At 31.8% G+C, this 17,157-nt stretch overlaps 1 long non-coding RNA gene across 1 annotated transcript; it reads right to left on the bottom strand.

Moving 5' to 3' along the window:
• Window positions 1–9,403: 9,403 nt before the first annotated feature.
• Window positions 9,404–12,973, bottom strand: LOC145958871 (uncharacterized). Its single transcript, XR_014434414.1, has 2 exons — window positions 10,680–12,973; window positions 9,404–9,658 (listed from the first exon to the last, which is right to left on the bottom strand). It is a non-coding gene; the product is annotated as an uncharacterized LOC145958871 (long non-coding RNA).
• Between the last annotated feature and the right edge of the window lie 4,184 nt (window positions 12,974–17,157).

The following is a 17,157-nucleotide window of genomic DNA, read 5'->3' as shown; positions in this document are numbered from 1 at the left end:
GGTTCTTGGGAAAATATGAATTGATCTGAAATTCAACAAGCTCACTTTTACATATTACAAAATTGTGATGAAGTCCAACCTTGGATTGAGTAAGTATGATCGCTCTATTTTTTTATTAAATAAAAATTATATTTGTTATGTTATTTTAATATGTTATATCTTTTCTATTTTATAGGGAACACATGACTAAGATAAGAAATGAAAATAATAAAAATGTGGAAAAGAAACACAAGGATCAGTTTCGAAAATGGTTTGAAAATGAGGTAATGAGATTTATTCAAAACTAAAGTTTGTTGGAAGAGTTTAAAAAGTTTTACCTTGTAACATATTTCTATGTATTTTAATTATTTCATCAACATCAATATGTAGGTTATTCGATTAAAACAATTACGTGATGAAAGGATCAATGATCAACTATAGTAGCATTATCAAGAGGACCAGATTCTCGAGTATTCATTTACACTGGATATATTCTCAATGGTTACAAATTTCGTACAAAGAGTGTTGAGAAACACTTAAAAACTCAAAATAGTTGTGTGATAGTGAAAGGAGATGAGTTGACTGGACATATTGATTATTATGGGGTTATTCAAAAAATCATTGAAATAAAGTATTTGGATAATAATTACGTTGTCTTATTTAAATGTGATTGGTTTGAGGCTTCTTCTCAAGGAAGAAATCAAGGCAAAGGATATAAAAAAGATGAGTATGGATTTATTAGTGTCGATATTACAAAGCTATATTTCACAAATGACCCATTTATCTTGGGTACTCAAGCATGGTTAGTTTATTATATACAACATAGTGACAAGGAAAATTGGTATACAGTAGTAAAAGTCAAACCAAGAAATACTTTTGATTTGCCACTTGATGAAGATGACTTAGAGCCATACCAACTCAATGAATTTAGTGATACACATGTAGAATTGGAAATACCATTAACAAACCAAAGAGAGATTTTAAAAAGAGATGATGTGAGTGGAATATGCTTAGATGAGTATATTACTAACCAAGAAGAAAATTCTGAACATTCAGATGAAGCAAGTGATTTTGATAGTGATGATTATGAAGATGAAAATTCTTTAGGTGAAGATGACCATTCAGAAAATGTAGATTCTGACTCCGAATAAAAGGTATGTTTCGATATATTTTTTTAAATATATTTTAGACAATTTATTTATTTTTTATTTGTCCAATCCAACATGCTTATGATATAGGTTGGCATAACATTTGGCTTGAATGTAATTCAACACTAGTTCTAGCTACACTAGAGGATGATAACATGGTCCCTTCAGTCTTCTGTAACAAATGGAGGAATTGTTTGAAACTATGTCGGACGATGACTTTCAATTCATCTCATATTTTTAGGGAGGATGATTAATCTTATGCTGACAAGATGGTACATTATGGGTTAATGCATAGGTTGTCTTTTGTATGGTGGATATTCTTCCCATTTGTTAAGATTGATTTTTTTTTTCCATAGTCGTTGTTGATTGCCTTCGTTTCATTTATGTTAATGTTGCATAGGTTTTGGTCTAGTCTTCTCATGTTCTCTTTGTATTAATTTTTCTTATTTTTAATTTTATTTTGGATATACTGCAAATGATTGGTAAGGTTTAGGATGTCAATGTTGTTGGGATGTTTTAGTTCTATAGTGATGCTTAGCACTCATAGTTTTTACTTTAATTTAAATAAATTAATTTATGGCTTTGTAAATTTGTATTATTCTAAAAATCAATTAAAAAAACTAATGTAAAATGATAATTCAAAACAATTTTAAGTAAAAATCAAAATTTATTTTCATCGTAATTCATAATATTCGAACGTTGCTTTTTATCATAATTTTCATTTTTTTTAAATAATAGTTTTTTCATTTTAGTTTTAAGCTTTATTTTGAAAATATTTTCAGAAAAAGCATTTTCTAAAAGCAAATTAAATATATTTTCATCATAAATTTTTATTTTCATTGAAAATAAAATATAAAATAGAACTGAAATTATATATTTAAAAATTGAGAGATTACAAATTATAATTTTGATATTAAAAAAAGATAATAAAAAAATATAATTTAACTTTGTTAATATATATCACGTATATAAATCAAGTAAATAAAAAAATATATATTTAGATTATAAAAATAACATATTTCTTATATTTAAATTTTAATATATTTTAGTATTTTAAAATATTTAAAATGTGTATATTTAATGTCCTTTAACGTGTATACCAAATGCATAGTATATATTAGATAAAAAAAAACTGAAAAAATTTATCTATAACAAGTAAAAATCGTTTGATTCTTTTTATAGCTAAAGTTAAAAAATCATTTTATGATTTTTCATGTTGAACGATAATTTAACATATTCATTCCAAAATAACTAATAATTATACATTTTTATTAATTAAATTATAATTATTAATGCACTTTAACTTAAACAATTTATGTTTATTTATAAATAAATTATTATTATTATTTATTATAAGTATATTTTTATCTCATGTTTCATTAGATTATTATAATATATTTAATAAAGGTTACAAAAAATACTGTTCTGCTGTAGGCACTGTAATCGGGCCCTGTTATTATAATAAATAATTATCACAATACCAGTTCTATTCTCTTTCAACATATATACTAGTTTATAATAATATGCCTAACGTAATATATTTGAAGCAGTTTAATCCAATTGCTATATTCACGGAAAGTTTTTCGTGCGGCTAACGTTTTCGAAAATTAAAAACCGTTTCAATTCTAATTTAATTTATGATAAAAAAATTTTAAATATTAATTTATTTATAAAAAATTTATGTTGGCGCTAATTAAGTTTTAGCGGTAAAATTTGATTTGTTTATAAAGAAACTGTTGCCTCATTCCTTAAAAATCTCCATTACTCATGCTAGTTATCTTTTTTTTTGGTTCGTCCCTGGAGTATCCACCGCCGACAGCAATGACTAATCTCCTCGCTACGTTGGAGGCACCTCAAAGGGTGGGATAGCTGACCCCAAGATTTAACGCGGCTGCATACACAAGACAGGATTCCCCTAACCTTGCTTAAGCGTGGATCAACCCCTACCGCTGAACCACACGCTTGGGTTAACATGCTAGTTATCTATTACTCTGGAATAGATAACTAACTCATGCTAGTTATCTATTACTCTGAAACCTCCTCTGACACAACAAACTTAGAAAAAGCTGAAAATAGGTAAAGGGAATTGCAGTAAAAAATTATTTGGACCTCCTTTGACACAACGTACGGGGTTGCAGTTGCTTAATTACTTTCTTTGGGTGCATTGAAGAATATAATTGGTAAAGTATCATTTCTTTCTTCTTATCTTTTCTAAGGTACGTTCAACGATGGACATATGAAGTAAATGGTTCATGGATGAACCACTCATTAAAATATTTTGAGAAAAGATTTATACTGTCAGATATACGTATAAAAAAAATGGAAAGGTGCATATTGATATTAGTTGTAAAAGTGAAATTTTATATTATTTTTTGTTGCATTTGAGAATTCTCTATTTTTTCCTAAAACATGAAAGCTGCAAGTCGAAGTGTGACACCCTCTACCCCATTATTAATATACAACAAATACAACAATAAAATATTTCTTTTCTTCTTTTTGGGTAAATAAAATCTTTCATAGTTGACAAATATTTCAAATATAACAAGGTAGAAGATTCACATTCGTAACTCATAAATCATAACTCCAGTGTAGAAATTATAAAAGAAAAGAAGTTAAGATTTTCAATACAATTTAGTGTAAAACAAGAAATCATATATATACAAATAATAATAAAGGAAATATAAATTAACTCCAGTAAAGGTGGCAGTGCCTCCTAGTTAGGAATCAATTTATATTTTCCAAATCATGTAATAAAATATAACAAGGATATTCATTCTGGTCTTTTATCAAGAACGTTCAAATTACAATTCTTAACATACATTTTTCTTGAATTATAAACTTTATCTACGTTATCTCTTCGTTAGAAATTACAAAGAAGAGAAACTAAAGTTATTAAAACAATAACATATTAAACTAAAAATAACTATGCCCCGATGTCACATCCTATCAGAGCATGCCCAATTGAAGCCTTTAAGCCTCATCACCAACATCCTCATGATGCTGATCATCTGCAACACAATTTAAAACATATACAAAAACAACAAGGGAGTGAGAAACATCTCACTCAGTTTCAGGTGCAGAAATAACTGCTAGATAGCACACACACACACAACATATATAAGTCACATGTAAACAATACATAAATAGTCAATATCACATATATATACTCATTTATCATGCTTATGATGTCATGGACTCAACTCATAAATGCATGCATGTGGCGCCATACGGAAGATTCACAATTCATCGTTGGTGACCCTAAGGTACACCTGGTTACATCACTGGTGACCCTAAGGTACACCTTGTTAGCATGTTACATCGTGGGTGACCCTAAGGTACACCTTGTTAGTCGTGGGTGACCATAAGGTACACCTTGTTAGCATGTTACATCGTGGGTGACCATAAGGTACACCTTGTTAGTCGTGGGTATGCGGCCTCAGCGGCACACCTGGAGTAATATATGCATATGATGCATGTCATACATTCATAATCTCATGGACTCAACATTTAACTTATTACATAATTTCATTTAGTACATCATATCATTATTTGTTATAGTATCATAATCATAGTTTGTCTCAATAGTCCATTCTTAGGTCTCATGTCATTTGTCCATATTTCACATGGTCATGTCATCAATACTCCTCATAAGGTCCGCATAGGTATTCACAGAGAGCATTCTTGTTCATATTAAAACTCATTTATTATTAACATTAATTTCATACTCATTTATTACTTTCAACAAAGAACAAAGTATAATAAATAGAAAATCGGACAGAACAACGGCACCTTTAACAAAAACAAAGTAGAGTAAATAGAAAATCAAACAGAACAACGGCACCTTCAACAAAGAACAAAGTAAAGTAAATAGAAAATCAAACAGAACAACGGCATCTTCAACAAAGAACAAAATAGAGTAAATAGAAAATCAGACAGAACAACGACAAGGGATTGGGGGCCAATCCGACAAACAACTATCCAACAATTATCCCCACACCCCTGAGCGAGGTTCTCACTCCCCCCCTTACCTGGATAAGCAGGAGCTGGAACTTGGGCAGGGCCTCCTCCTCTGGATTATCTCTTTCTTCCCTCTCTTTCTTTCTTTCTTTCTTTCTCTTTCTTTCTCTCTCTCTCTCTCTCTCTCTCTCTCTCTCTTCTCTTTCTCTCTCTAAAATTTCACTTTCTTCCTCTGTATAAAAATTTTCACCCCCCCTGCCCTATTTATAGGAAAACTGGTGTACCCGGAACGGCCCGTATTGAATTCGGAACGGCCCGTTCCGGATCCTTCGAATTTGTGCAAATTTCTCAACTGGAACGGCCCGTTCCAAAATCGGAACGGCCCGTTCCCAAAAAGCAGAACGGCCCGTTCTAAAACCAGAACGGCCCGTTCTTAATCTCAGCAGAACGGCTCGTTCTCCATCCGGAACGGCCCGTTCTCCATACCAGAACGGCCCGTTCCAGGCCCGTTCTGGGACTACAAAAACTTCACATTTTCAACATTTGGAACGGCCCGTTCCACTTTTGGAACGGCCCGTTCCGAAACCCAAAATATCCCTATAACTTTATTAAAATTACGAAAATGCCATTAACAAAAATAATAATAATAAAAATTTGGGTGTTACAATTCTCCCCTCCTTTTAGAAATTTCGTCCCCGAAATTTACCTGAAAACAGAAATGGATAAGTTTCTCGCGTCTTGCTTTCTAATTCCCATGTAGCACTTTCTTCAAAATTTCCTTATTGATGTACAACTCTATCAATCTCTCCAAGAAATGTCTAATGTTAATAAGTTCAAGATGAGCAGACCTGGTAAGCCTATCCATTAATCCAAATAAGATCAAATTTCTTAAGAATATCATACATAACTACAACTAAATCCATAGATATAGAATCTTATTTTCAAATTAGAACGTCTAAAGGTTGTATTAAATCTGAAAGTTTTTGGTGTTCTACCTTAGCTTTCTAACATACTAAGCAAGCATACACAAATTCCTCCACTTCCTCCGTCATCTTAGGCCACCAAAACATCTTCTTAAGATATTGATACATCTTAGTAACTCCTAGATGAATACTAAGACTGCTCTTATGACCTTCTTCCAAGATTGCTCTCTTAAGTTCTGGCACATTTGGAATATACAACCCATCCTTAAATCTCAACACTCCATCCACTCCAAATTTGAACTTACTTTCTACACCTTGATTCAACTTCTCTACTTCTCTTTAGACCATCATGTTTCCGCTGCTCCACTCTGATACATTTCAGTAACTCTTAAATAAATGCTAAAAATATTCTTATGTCCTTTCTCTAAGATCATCTTCCTTAATTTTGGGTTTACTAGGCATATAGATTATATCCTTGTATCCCGAAACACCATCAACTTCCACTTGTAAAAAGGTTATTTATATTCCTACCAATCTTTTTCACTTGGGTCACTAAGAAAGAATCTAACTCCTGAGTCTCATTATTAATCCTTTCAACATATTCAATTCAATGTTCCTAAGGGTGAGCTCACACATCATGCTTAAGTTTCTAATCTACTCAATCAAACTCGACCCTTATATCATCAAAATGATAGATAATTGTTCATCCTACTCAGGACATTTGTCACCATATTAGTTTAACTTGTATAATCTTCTCCAATGATTAGGCACCTAATTGTAAGTTCACTATGTACTCATACTCGGTCTTCAAGTCTTACCACTTTATTTATACTCCAAGAAAACTCTTATTCACTACCTTGTCCTATAATCTCATACCTAGCCACCAAAATGAATCGACTAATATACTTATTCAATATCTTTTGAATAATCCATTCGTTAATCGAGTCATACATAGTCCCTTACTACTAGGAGTAATTTCACAAATCAAAATTAAATTCCTAACTTGAGCCAAAAGATATATCTCTTTGACCATAAAGAAAGATAAATATAGATATTTCCTATTCAAAGCATCGACTGCTATAGGTTTACCCAGATAACAACTAAGATTAAAATCTTAATCCTTACAATTTCCAACTATCTCTTCTATCTCATATTCAATTCCTTCGGATCAAACAGATATTTAAGATCCTTATAATCACTAAATATCTAAATAATGTTTCTAAAATCTCAAGCGTAACTATTACAACTTCTAATTCAAGGTAATTTCTCTCATGAATTTTCCATTTCCTAGATGCTTAAAAACATAAGTTACTACCTTTGCATCAATAATCCACCCAAACCTGTCTTCAAAGTCATCACTATATCCCACATAAGACTTACTAGAGTCAGGTAATATTATCACTAGTCAATCTTGCCATAAGAGTTAGAACTACTCTTATACTATCTCACATAAAGACAATACCCCTCATAGTGAATGTAGTCAAGGGCAATGCTATCCTAGAAATTCTTTCAATAAATCTCCAATAGTAAGCCTCATAAAACTTTTATTCTCGCTAACTTGCTTAGATATCTCTCTGCTTAAACATAACTTCTACCTAAGACAGATTCATGTTCACCTTAACTGAAATTTACAGGGACTAGAAAACTTAACATACAACCGTCTTGGATATATCTTCACCTTCAACTACAATATGATCATATCACATCCTAAGATCAATATCACTAACCATACAACATTCACCATTTGATCCCTAAAGTCTTCTATTCACATATCGACATACATGCACATCAAGTCATATTAGAATGCCTACTTTAAACCTTCATATATATCATCCATAAGCATGTATATGAACAACCTTTACCACATAGCATCATATAACCTTAAACAACCTCTCAATCTACACGAAAACACCTCAAAACATGTCAATTCTTATCCTTGCATTGCCTACTAACCCGAAAACATTATTATACAGACTAACTTCTATTTTTAACAACTATCAAAGAAAACAACACATAAAGAGTTCTACTCATCCACGTGATATCAACCTATCACTAAGTGAATAGGCTACAACTCTTAGTGAGACATGAGATTTTAAAAAAAACAAATCATCTTCTTAGCTAAAGAAAACTTCAAAAATCACAACAAATATATTCAGTGCTTACAACTATACCTCTAATTACCAAAGCAGCTATACTGGAGTTCTAGACCTCCGTTTTACCTGATTCCAATTTCATTAGAAAGATAACATCCAAGGCTACCACTTTCCTGAAGACTAACAAAAATTCTAATTTTGTCAGTATAGCACTTGTACTGTCACAACAAAACATCTCCTACACCAGACAACAATAGTGTATCAACATCTAAAACCACAAAAATACCTCAATCCTTCCAAACTTACTCCTTTCCACCTGAAATTCATATCAAAGTTTCCCACTACAAATCTAAACCAAATAACTCACCTATTCAGTACAAAAGGCTTAGAAAATAAAATTTTCATGCAACCATCAAACTCTAAAAATCATCAACACTTCAATCTCTCCTTAAGAATACCAAAACTCCAATTCTCAACATACCTCATCTTTGGATTCAATTGCTACAACTATAGCTTTCAAAAATTTCACCAATCATAAATTCTTAGTACACTTTAAAATAAATCAATGTCTTACCCAAATCTAAGGCCTCAATAGTTCCCACAATATTAACAACATATTTCATCTACCACTACTCGCACATATGCTTGCAACACAAGCGATATTACTCAACCACCACTTCTTACGTAAGTATCAAACACTTAAGCAATCATAAGAATGAAGAAGAAAGGTCATAATGGTATTAGCTGACACTATCATGACTATCATTCCTCTAATTAAAAAAAATAAAAAAAATAACTTAACAATATCAAACTTTACAATATCAACACAAGGAGAACATCATCATCATCATTATCAAAGCAAAACATCATCAAAGCAAAGCATCACCAAAGTATACAACAAACAAAACAATGTCAGAGTACACAACAGAATCTCGATAAGTCACGGCCGATTAGATCGACCTGCTCTGATACCACTAAATGTGACACCCTCTACCCCATTATTAATATACAACAAATACAACAATAAAATATTTCTTTTCTTCTTTTTGGGTAAATAAAATCTTTCATAGTTGACAAATATTTCAAATATAACAAGGTAGAAGATTCACATTCGTAACTCATAAATCATAACTCCAGTGTAGAAATTATAAAAGAAAAGAAGTTAAGATTTTCAATACAATTTAGTGTAAAACAAGAAATCATATATATACAAATAATAATAAAGGAAATATAAATTAACTCCAGTAAAGGTGGCAGTGCCTCCTAGTTAGGAATCAATTTATATTTTCCAAATCATGTAATAAAATATAACAAGGATATTCATTCTGGTCTTTTATCAAGAACGTTCAAATTACAATTCTTAACATACATTTTCCTTGAATTATAAACTTTATCTACGTTATCTCTTCGTTAGAAATTACAAAGAAGAGAAACTAAAGTTATTAAAACAATAACATATTAAACTAAAAATAACTATGCCCCGATGTCACATCCTATCAGAGCATGCCCAATTGAAGCCTTTAAGCCTCATCACCAACATCCTCATGATGCTGATCATCTGCAACACAATTTAAAACATATACAAAAACAACAAGGGAGTGAGAAACATCTCACTCAGTTTCAGGTGCAGAAATAACTGCTAGATAGCACACACACACACACAACATATATAAGTCACATGTAAACAATACATAAATAGTCAATATCACATATATATACTCATTTATCATGCTTATGATGTCATGGACTCAACTCATAAATGCATGCATGTGGCGCCATACGGAAGATTCACAATTCATCGTTGGTGACCCTAAGGTACACCTGGTTACATCACTGGTGACCCTAAGGTACACCTTGTTAGCATGTTACATCGTGGGTGACCCTAAGGTACACCTTGTTAGTCGTGGGTGACCATAAGGTACACCTTGTTAGCATGTTACATCGTGGGTGACCATAAGGTACACCTTGTTAGTCGTGGGTATGCGGCCTCAGCGGCACACCTGGAGTAATATATGCATATGATGCATGTCATACATTCATAATCTCATGGACTCAACATTTAACTTATTACATAATTTCATTTAGTACATCATATCATTATTTGTCATAGTATCATAATCATAGTTTGTCTCAATAGTCCATTCTTAGGTCTCATGTCATTTGTCCATATTTCACATGGTCATGTCATCAATACTCCTCATAAGGTCCGCATAGGTATTCACAGAGAGCATTCTTGTTCATATTAAAACTCATTTATTATTAACATTAATTTCATACTCATTTATTACTTTCAACAAAGAACAAAGTATAATAAATAGAAAATCGGACAGAACAACGGCACCTTTAACAAAAACAAAGTAGAGTAAATAGAAAATCAAACAGAACAACGGCACCTTCAACAAAGAACAAAGTAAAGTAAATAGAAAATCAAACAGAACAACGGCATCTTCAACAAAGAACAAAATAGAGTAAATAGAAAATCAGACAGAACAACGGCAAGGGATTGGGGGCCAATCCGACAAACAACTATCCAACAATTATCCCCACACCCCTGAGCGAGGTTCTCACTCCCCCCTTACCTGGATAAGCAGGAGCTGGAACTTGGGCAGGGCCTCCTCCTCTGGATTATCTCTTTCTTCCCTCTCTTTCTTTCTTTCTTTCTTTCTCTTTCTTTCTCTCTCTCTCTCTCTCTCTCTCTCTCTCTCTCTCTTCTCTTTCTCTCTCTAAAATTTCACTTTCTTCCTCTGTATAAAAATTTTCACCCCCTGCCCTATTTATAGGCAAACTGGTGTACCCGGAACGGCCCGTATTGAATTCGGAACGGCCCGTTCCGGATCCTTCGAATTTGTGCAAATTTCTCAACTGGAACGGCCCGTTCCAAAATCGGAACGGCCCGTTCCCAAAAAGCAGAACGGCCCGTTCTAAAACCAGAACGGCCCGTTCTTAATCTCAGCAGAACGGCTCGTTCTCCATCCGGAACGGCCCGTTCTCCATACCAGAACGGCCCGTTCCAGGCCCGTTCTGGGACTACAAAAACCTCACATTTTCAACATTTGGAACGGCCCGTTCCACTTTTGGAACGGCCCGTTCCGAAACCCAAAATATCCCTATAACTTTATTAAAATTACGAAAGTGCCATTAACAAAAATAATAATAATAAAAATTTGGGTGTTACACGAAGCGAAGCACCATCCCCGTCTTAAATAAAAAATATTGTGTCAAACCCATTTTATTAATTATATTAACTGATTCAATGTGTCTTTGAGCTTTCATTATTTTGAAAATCGTGGTTTTATATACATGTGGAGGTGTATCACCATGTGAGTTTGGGTTGCTTTAGCTATTACAGTGGTTGTGATCATTATTGGAAGTCTTGTTCTAGTTTAATTTTTGGAAATATAACTACAACAGAAAACCCCTACATCTCATATTTGTAAATTGTTGCCAAAAAAATGTGTTAATCTGAAACAGTTCTTCAAAAAAAAACTACTATAATCTGATATTGTTGAGGACTTATTTTACCAAATCTATAGTCGATAACCTGAGTAATAATTTTTATGGAGAAAAACGTGATGATTGTGGTTTTGGGACTTGCTTTTTTGGCAGAGGCAACGTCGCTATGGTGTTGAAGCTGGGGTCGAGGTTTGTGGGCATGCCAAATGTGACACCCTTCTATCCCCAACATTAATACACAATAAATGTAAACAATTTTTTTTATCTTTCTTTTTGAGAGAATAAAATTTTCCATAGTTTGATAACATCTTTCATGATAAAACAAATGTCTCAAATATCACAAGGTAGAAGATTCACATTCATAACTCATAAATCATCACTCTAATGTAGAAATTATAAAAGAAAAGAAGTTAAGATTTTCAATACAATTTAGTGAAAAATAAGAAATCATATATATATACAAATAATAATAAAGGAAATATAAATTAACTCCAGTAAAGGTGGCAGTGCCTCTTGGTTAGGGATTAATTTATAACTTCCAAATCATGTAATAAAAATATAACAAAGATGCACATTTGGGTCTTTTATTGGATTATAAACTTTATCTACGTTATCTCTTCGTTAGAAATTACAAAAGAAGAGAAACTAAAGTTATTAAAACAATAACATATTAAACTAAGCTAGTTATGCCCCGATGTCACATCCTATCAGAGCATGCCCAACTGAAGCCTTAAGCCTCATCAACCACATCCTCATGATGTTGATCGTCTGTAACATAATTTAAACACATACAAAAGCAACAAGGGAGTGAGAAACATCTCACTCAGTTTCAGGTGCAGAAATAAATGCTAGATAGCACACACACACACAACATATATAAGTCACATGTAAACAATACACATAAATAATCAATATCACATATATACTCATTTATCATGCTTATGATGTCATGGACTCGACTCATAAATGCATGCATGTGGCACCATACGGAAGATTCACAATTCATCATTGGTGACCCTAAGGTACACCTAGTTACATCACTGGTGACCCTAAGGTACACCTTGTTAGCATGTTACGTTGTGGGTGACCATAAGTTACACCTAGCATGTTACTTCGTGGGTGACCCGAAGGTACACCTAGCATGTTACGTCGTGGGTGACCCGAAGGTACACCTAGTTAGCATCGTTGGTATGCGGCCTCAGCGGCACACCTGGAGTAATATATTCATATGATGCATGTCATACCTTCATTATTTCATGGACTCAACATTTAACTTATTACAGAATTTCATCAAGTATATCATGTCATTATTTTCCATATTCTTATAATCATAACTTGTCTCAATAGTCCATTCTTAGGTCTCATGTCATTTGTCCATATTTCACATGGTCATGTCATAAATATTCCTCATAAGGTCCGCATAAGAATTCATAGAGAACATTCTTTTTCATATTAAAACTTATTTAGTTTTAGCATTGATTCTATATTCATTTATTACTTTCAAGGAACAAAGTAACAAGGAGCAAAGTAACAAGGAAACAAGTAACAAGGAACAAAGTAACAAGGAACAAAGTAACAAGGAACAAAGTAGAGCAAACAGAAAAACAGAACAACAGGCAAGGGATTGGGGGCCAATCCGACAATCAAACTATTCAAAATTATCCGCACACCCCCGAGCGAGGTTCTCACTCCCCCCTTACCTGGATAAGCAGGAGTTGAAACTTGGGCAGGACCTCCTCCTCTAGATTCCCTCTTTCTTTCCCTCTCTTTCTTTCTCTTTCTCTCTCTCTCTTTCTCTCTCTTCCTCTTTCTCTCTCTAAGATTTTACCTTCTCACTCAGTATATTTTTTTTCACCCCCCTGCCTCCTATTTATAGGCATTCTGGGGTCCCCAGAACGGCCTGTTCTGAATTCGGAACGGCCCGTTCCGGATCCTTCGAATATTGGCAAATTTTTCCACCAGAACGGCCCGTTCTAAAATCGGAACGACCCATTTTCAAAGAGCAAAATGGCCCGTTCTAAAATTAGAACGACCCGTTCTGGGATTCCTTTTTACACAGATTAATCATAAGTGGAACGGCCCGTTCTCAACACCAAAACGGCCCGTTCTTAAATCAAAACGCCCCGTTCTGGGGATGATTTTAACCCACGTTGACCATACTTGAAACGTCCCGTTTCCAACTAACAATTTTAGGCTATTTTATTACCCTAGAACGGCCCGTTCCACTTTTTGGAACGCCCGTTCTGCTTTTTGGGAACAGCCCGTTCCGCTTTTCGGAACAGGCCGTTCTGAACCTAAAAAAACCAGAATTAATTTTTTTATAAATAATTTAAATTATTACAAACCTTTAAAATATTCCATAAAGCCCCTTTTAATTAACTAAAATAATAATCTTCATAAATATAAAAATAAATAATAATTAATAGTCTATTAGTAGAAAATTCGGAGTGTTACACCAAACAGTGCACTCATTTACCCAAATGTTAAAAAGATTCATATGTCATTTCATAATTTATAAATAAAAAACTACTTTTATATTTTTTAATTAAAATAAAATATTATTATTTTTGCATAGTCCACGGGTGAACCATTTGCTTCATATGTCCACCGTAGAAAGTACCCTCTTCTAAGTACCTCATTGTTTAAACTGAAAATTCTTAACAATTTCCTCTAATATTAGACAAGGCAAGAGCAAGAAAGAGAAAAGAATCGGTAAGTACTCGTGGTTCTCTCTTTTTCTCTTACACAATAAAGTGTCTTTAATATTGTATAATTTATATTTCTTGTATTTATAGGTATGGCACCGTCAAACAATGATTTAAATTCAAGGGATCAAAATTCTTCAAATGCAAATCAAGAGGAAGGTATTCGTAAATTGATTTCCTTTTTTTATTTTAAGTTTTCTTTTTTTTTGTTAATATTTATTTTTTAAAAAAAAATCTATAAATAAAAATATGTAGTGTTTTAAAATTTCATATTATACTCACCATGTTTTTTTTTTCAATATAAGATCTGATAGAATGTATAAATACAAAAAAAAAACTGGAAGAGGAAGAACCATGGGTTTAAGTGTTGCAAAAAAGAAAAAGAAGAGCTCTACTGGTAAATTGCATGTTGTTATTCCAGTAGATAAGATGGTAGCGGTTGGATCAGGAGCTGCAAATTTTGTCACTGAAATCTCTATTATCGTACAAAAGAATGCTCCTTTCAATGTCACTAAGTGGAAGGAAATTCCAAACTCAACAATAGATAAAATAGTATCAAAAGTTTTGGTAATTTTTTTGGCTCATATTGTTTAAATTTTTATGCTCATAGAATATTTTTATAAACTATTTAATGATTTTTACTATAATTTGATAATTGCAGGATAGTTTTGATGTTGAAATCACATAACATAATAGAGAAGTTATTATTTGTAGTGCAAAACGATTATATAGAAGTCATAGGAAAAGACTCCATGATCAGTTTTTAAAATATGAAACAAATGAGGAAGCTTTGGAGAATAAACTCGAAGAAGGAAGTGAAGAAGAATGGGAATACTTGGTAAATTATTTTTCAAGCCCCAAGTTTAAGGTATGTTTCAGTTAAATTTATAAAATTCTAAATAAGTTTGTTCAAAATATTAAAATTTACAACTATATTTCTATTTGTATCATTTCAGGACATTAGTGCTAGAAATAAAATAAATAAAGCAAAACAAGTCATGAATCATAGAAGTGGAAGAAAGTCATTTCAAGCTGTTAGTTATGATGCGGTAAAATAATATATATATATATATATATATAATTGATTAAAAATTATTTCTATGTTACTAATTTGTGTATATGTTGATTTGTGATTATGAAAAATTGTTTTCAAAGAGATCCTGAAACTAAAAAGGAGCCTAATTTTCTATAATTGTGGCGAATGACTCATATGAGCAATAATGGAGAATGGATAAATGAGACTTCCAGGGAAGTTGATGTAATAAATTATTTTCTTATAATAATTATATTTCATTTGATATTTTTAATTATGAATTATATCTTATTTCACTTTTTTTAATAGATGAAAGTTCAAGAAATGTCCATGAAGATGTTGCAAGAAACAAATGAAGAGACTGATAAAGATCTCATAGTTAATACAACATTCCAATCAGTTGTTGGAGAGCGATCTGGATATTGTCGTGGTCTCGGATCTGGTATTAGACCGACAAAGGGAAAAAGTACTGATGGATTACATCAAGAATTAGTTAAAGAACGTCAAAAGAGACAAGACATGGAAATGAAATTGAAAGACGTTGAGTCTCAACTTCAAGATGAACGTCAAATGAGGGAAGATATGGCTAGACATTTTCAAGAAAGTCAAAAGGAACTTGAAGCCAAAATGGAAAAGCAATTTGAAGAAAAACTAGAAAAGCAAGTTGAAGAAAAATTGACAACTATGTTTTTTCGAGTACAAACTTTTTCGGTAAGTAGTTAAATACAGAAAAAATATTTAAATACTTTAAACTTTGGATGAAGCATGCTTACAATTATATAATTATGTAATTACTATGACTATTAATATTAGAATTAAAGAAAAATAAAATGTTGATTTATGCACTTGGATGAATCATGTATGAAACTTTAATTAGAAAAGAATACTACAAAGTTAAATGTTTTTGAGATATGTATATAAGAAAAAAAATGCAGAAACAAATAAAAATAATTATACATGATTTTGACTTTTAAATGTTCAAAAACTATGTGATTGGACAAGTTAATAAAGCATGCACATACACATGCATCATTGATCTTCCTTGTCATCATGCTACTTTTGTTGTGTTGCATTATTCTAATTGTTTCTTTTTTATATTGTTGATTTGATTATGAAACTTGTGAGTGGATATGAAAATAAGAACAATTAAAAAAATTACATTATCAGCACGAAAATGAGGGAGCCTTTAATTAAATAAAAGTTGATAATTTTTTTTTAAAGTTTGGAATGGAACATCAAATTATATATTTCAAGACCAAAATAAATAAATAAAAAGGTTTTCACTTTGATCTTATGAATTCTTCAAAGTTCCATCCATAATATGCATTGCATTATAACAATATTTTTTTAATTTATTAAGTTAGAGATTAATCTCATTATATTATCTTATCTTTTATGGCAGTTGATACTTTTATTATGTCATATTGATAATTAACTTTATTTTAATGAATAGTTTATTTGGTGAATTGAAATACTCTCATTTTACATGTTTAAATATAAGTTTGAGTAAATATAAAATTTAAGTTTAGGAAGATTAAGGTGGTGAATGTGTCACTTTAATTAGAAAGATAATAGGGTGTATTTATGCTGAAACCAATAATTCATTATTTGATAAACAAGTCATGTAATTATTTGAATATCTTTGCTCATATTATATTTGATTATTATCTTATTTATTATCATAGTTGATACTTTTATTATGTCATATTGATGATTATCTTTGTTTTAATGAAATAGTATAAATAGGTATATGTAATGCATAATTGCCCAAAAAATAATTTTACAAGTTATTAGATGAAGTTTATTTGGTTAATAGAAGCACTCTCCTTTACATATTTAAATATAATTTTGAGTAAATATTGAATT

This window comes from Cajanus cajan, chromosome 1 (assembly GCF_000230855.2).
Source record: "Cajanus cajan strain Asha chromosome 1, NIPB_CcT2T_4, whole genome shotgun sequence".
Taxonomy (NCBI): Eukaryota; Viridiplantae; Streptophyta; class Magnoliopsida; order Fabales; family Fabaceae; genus Cajanus; species Cajanus cajan.
The sequence above is the reverse complement of the archived record's forward strand: the minus strand, read 5'-3'. Positions and strand labels throughout refer to the sequence as shown.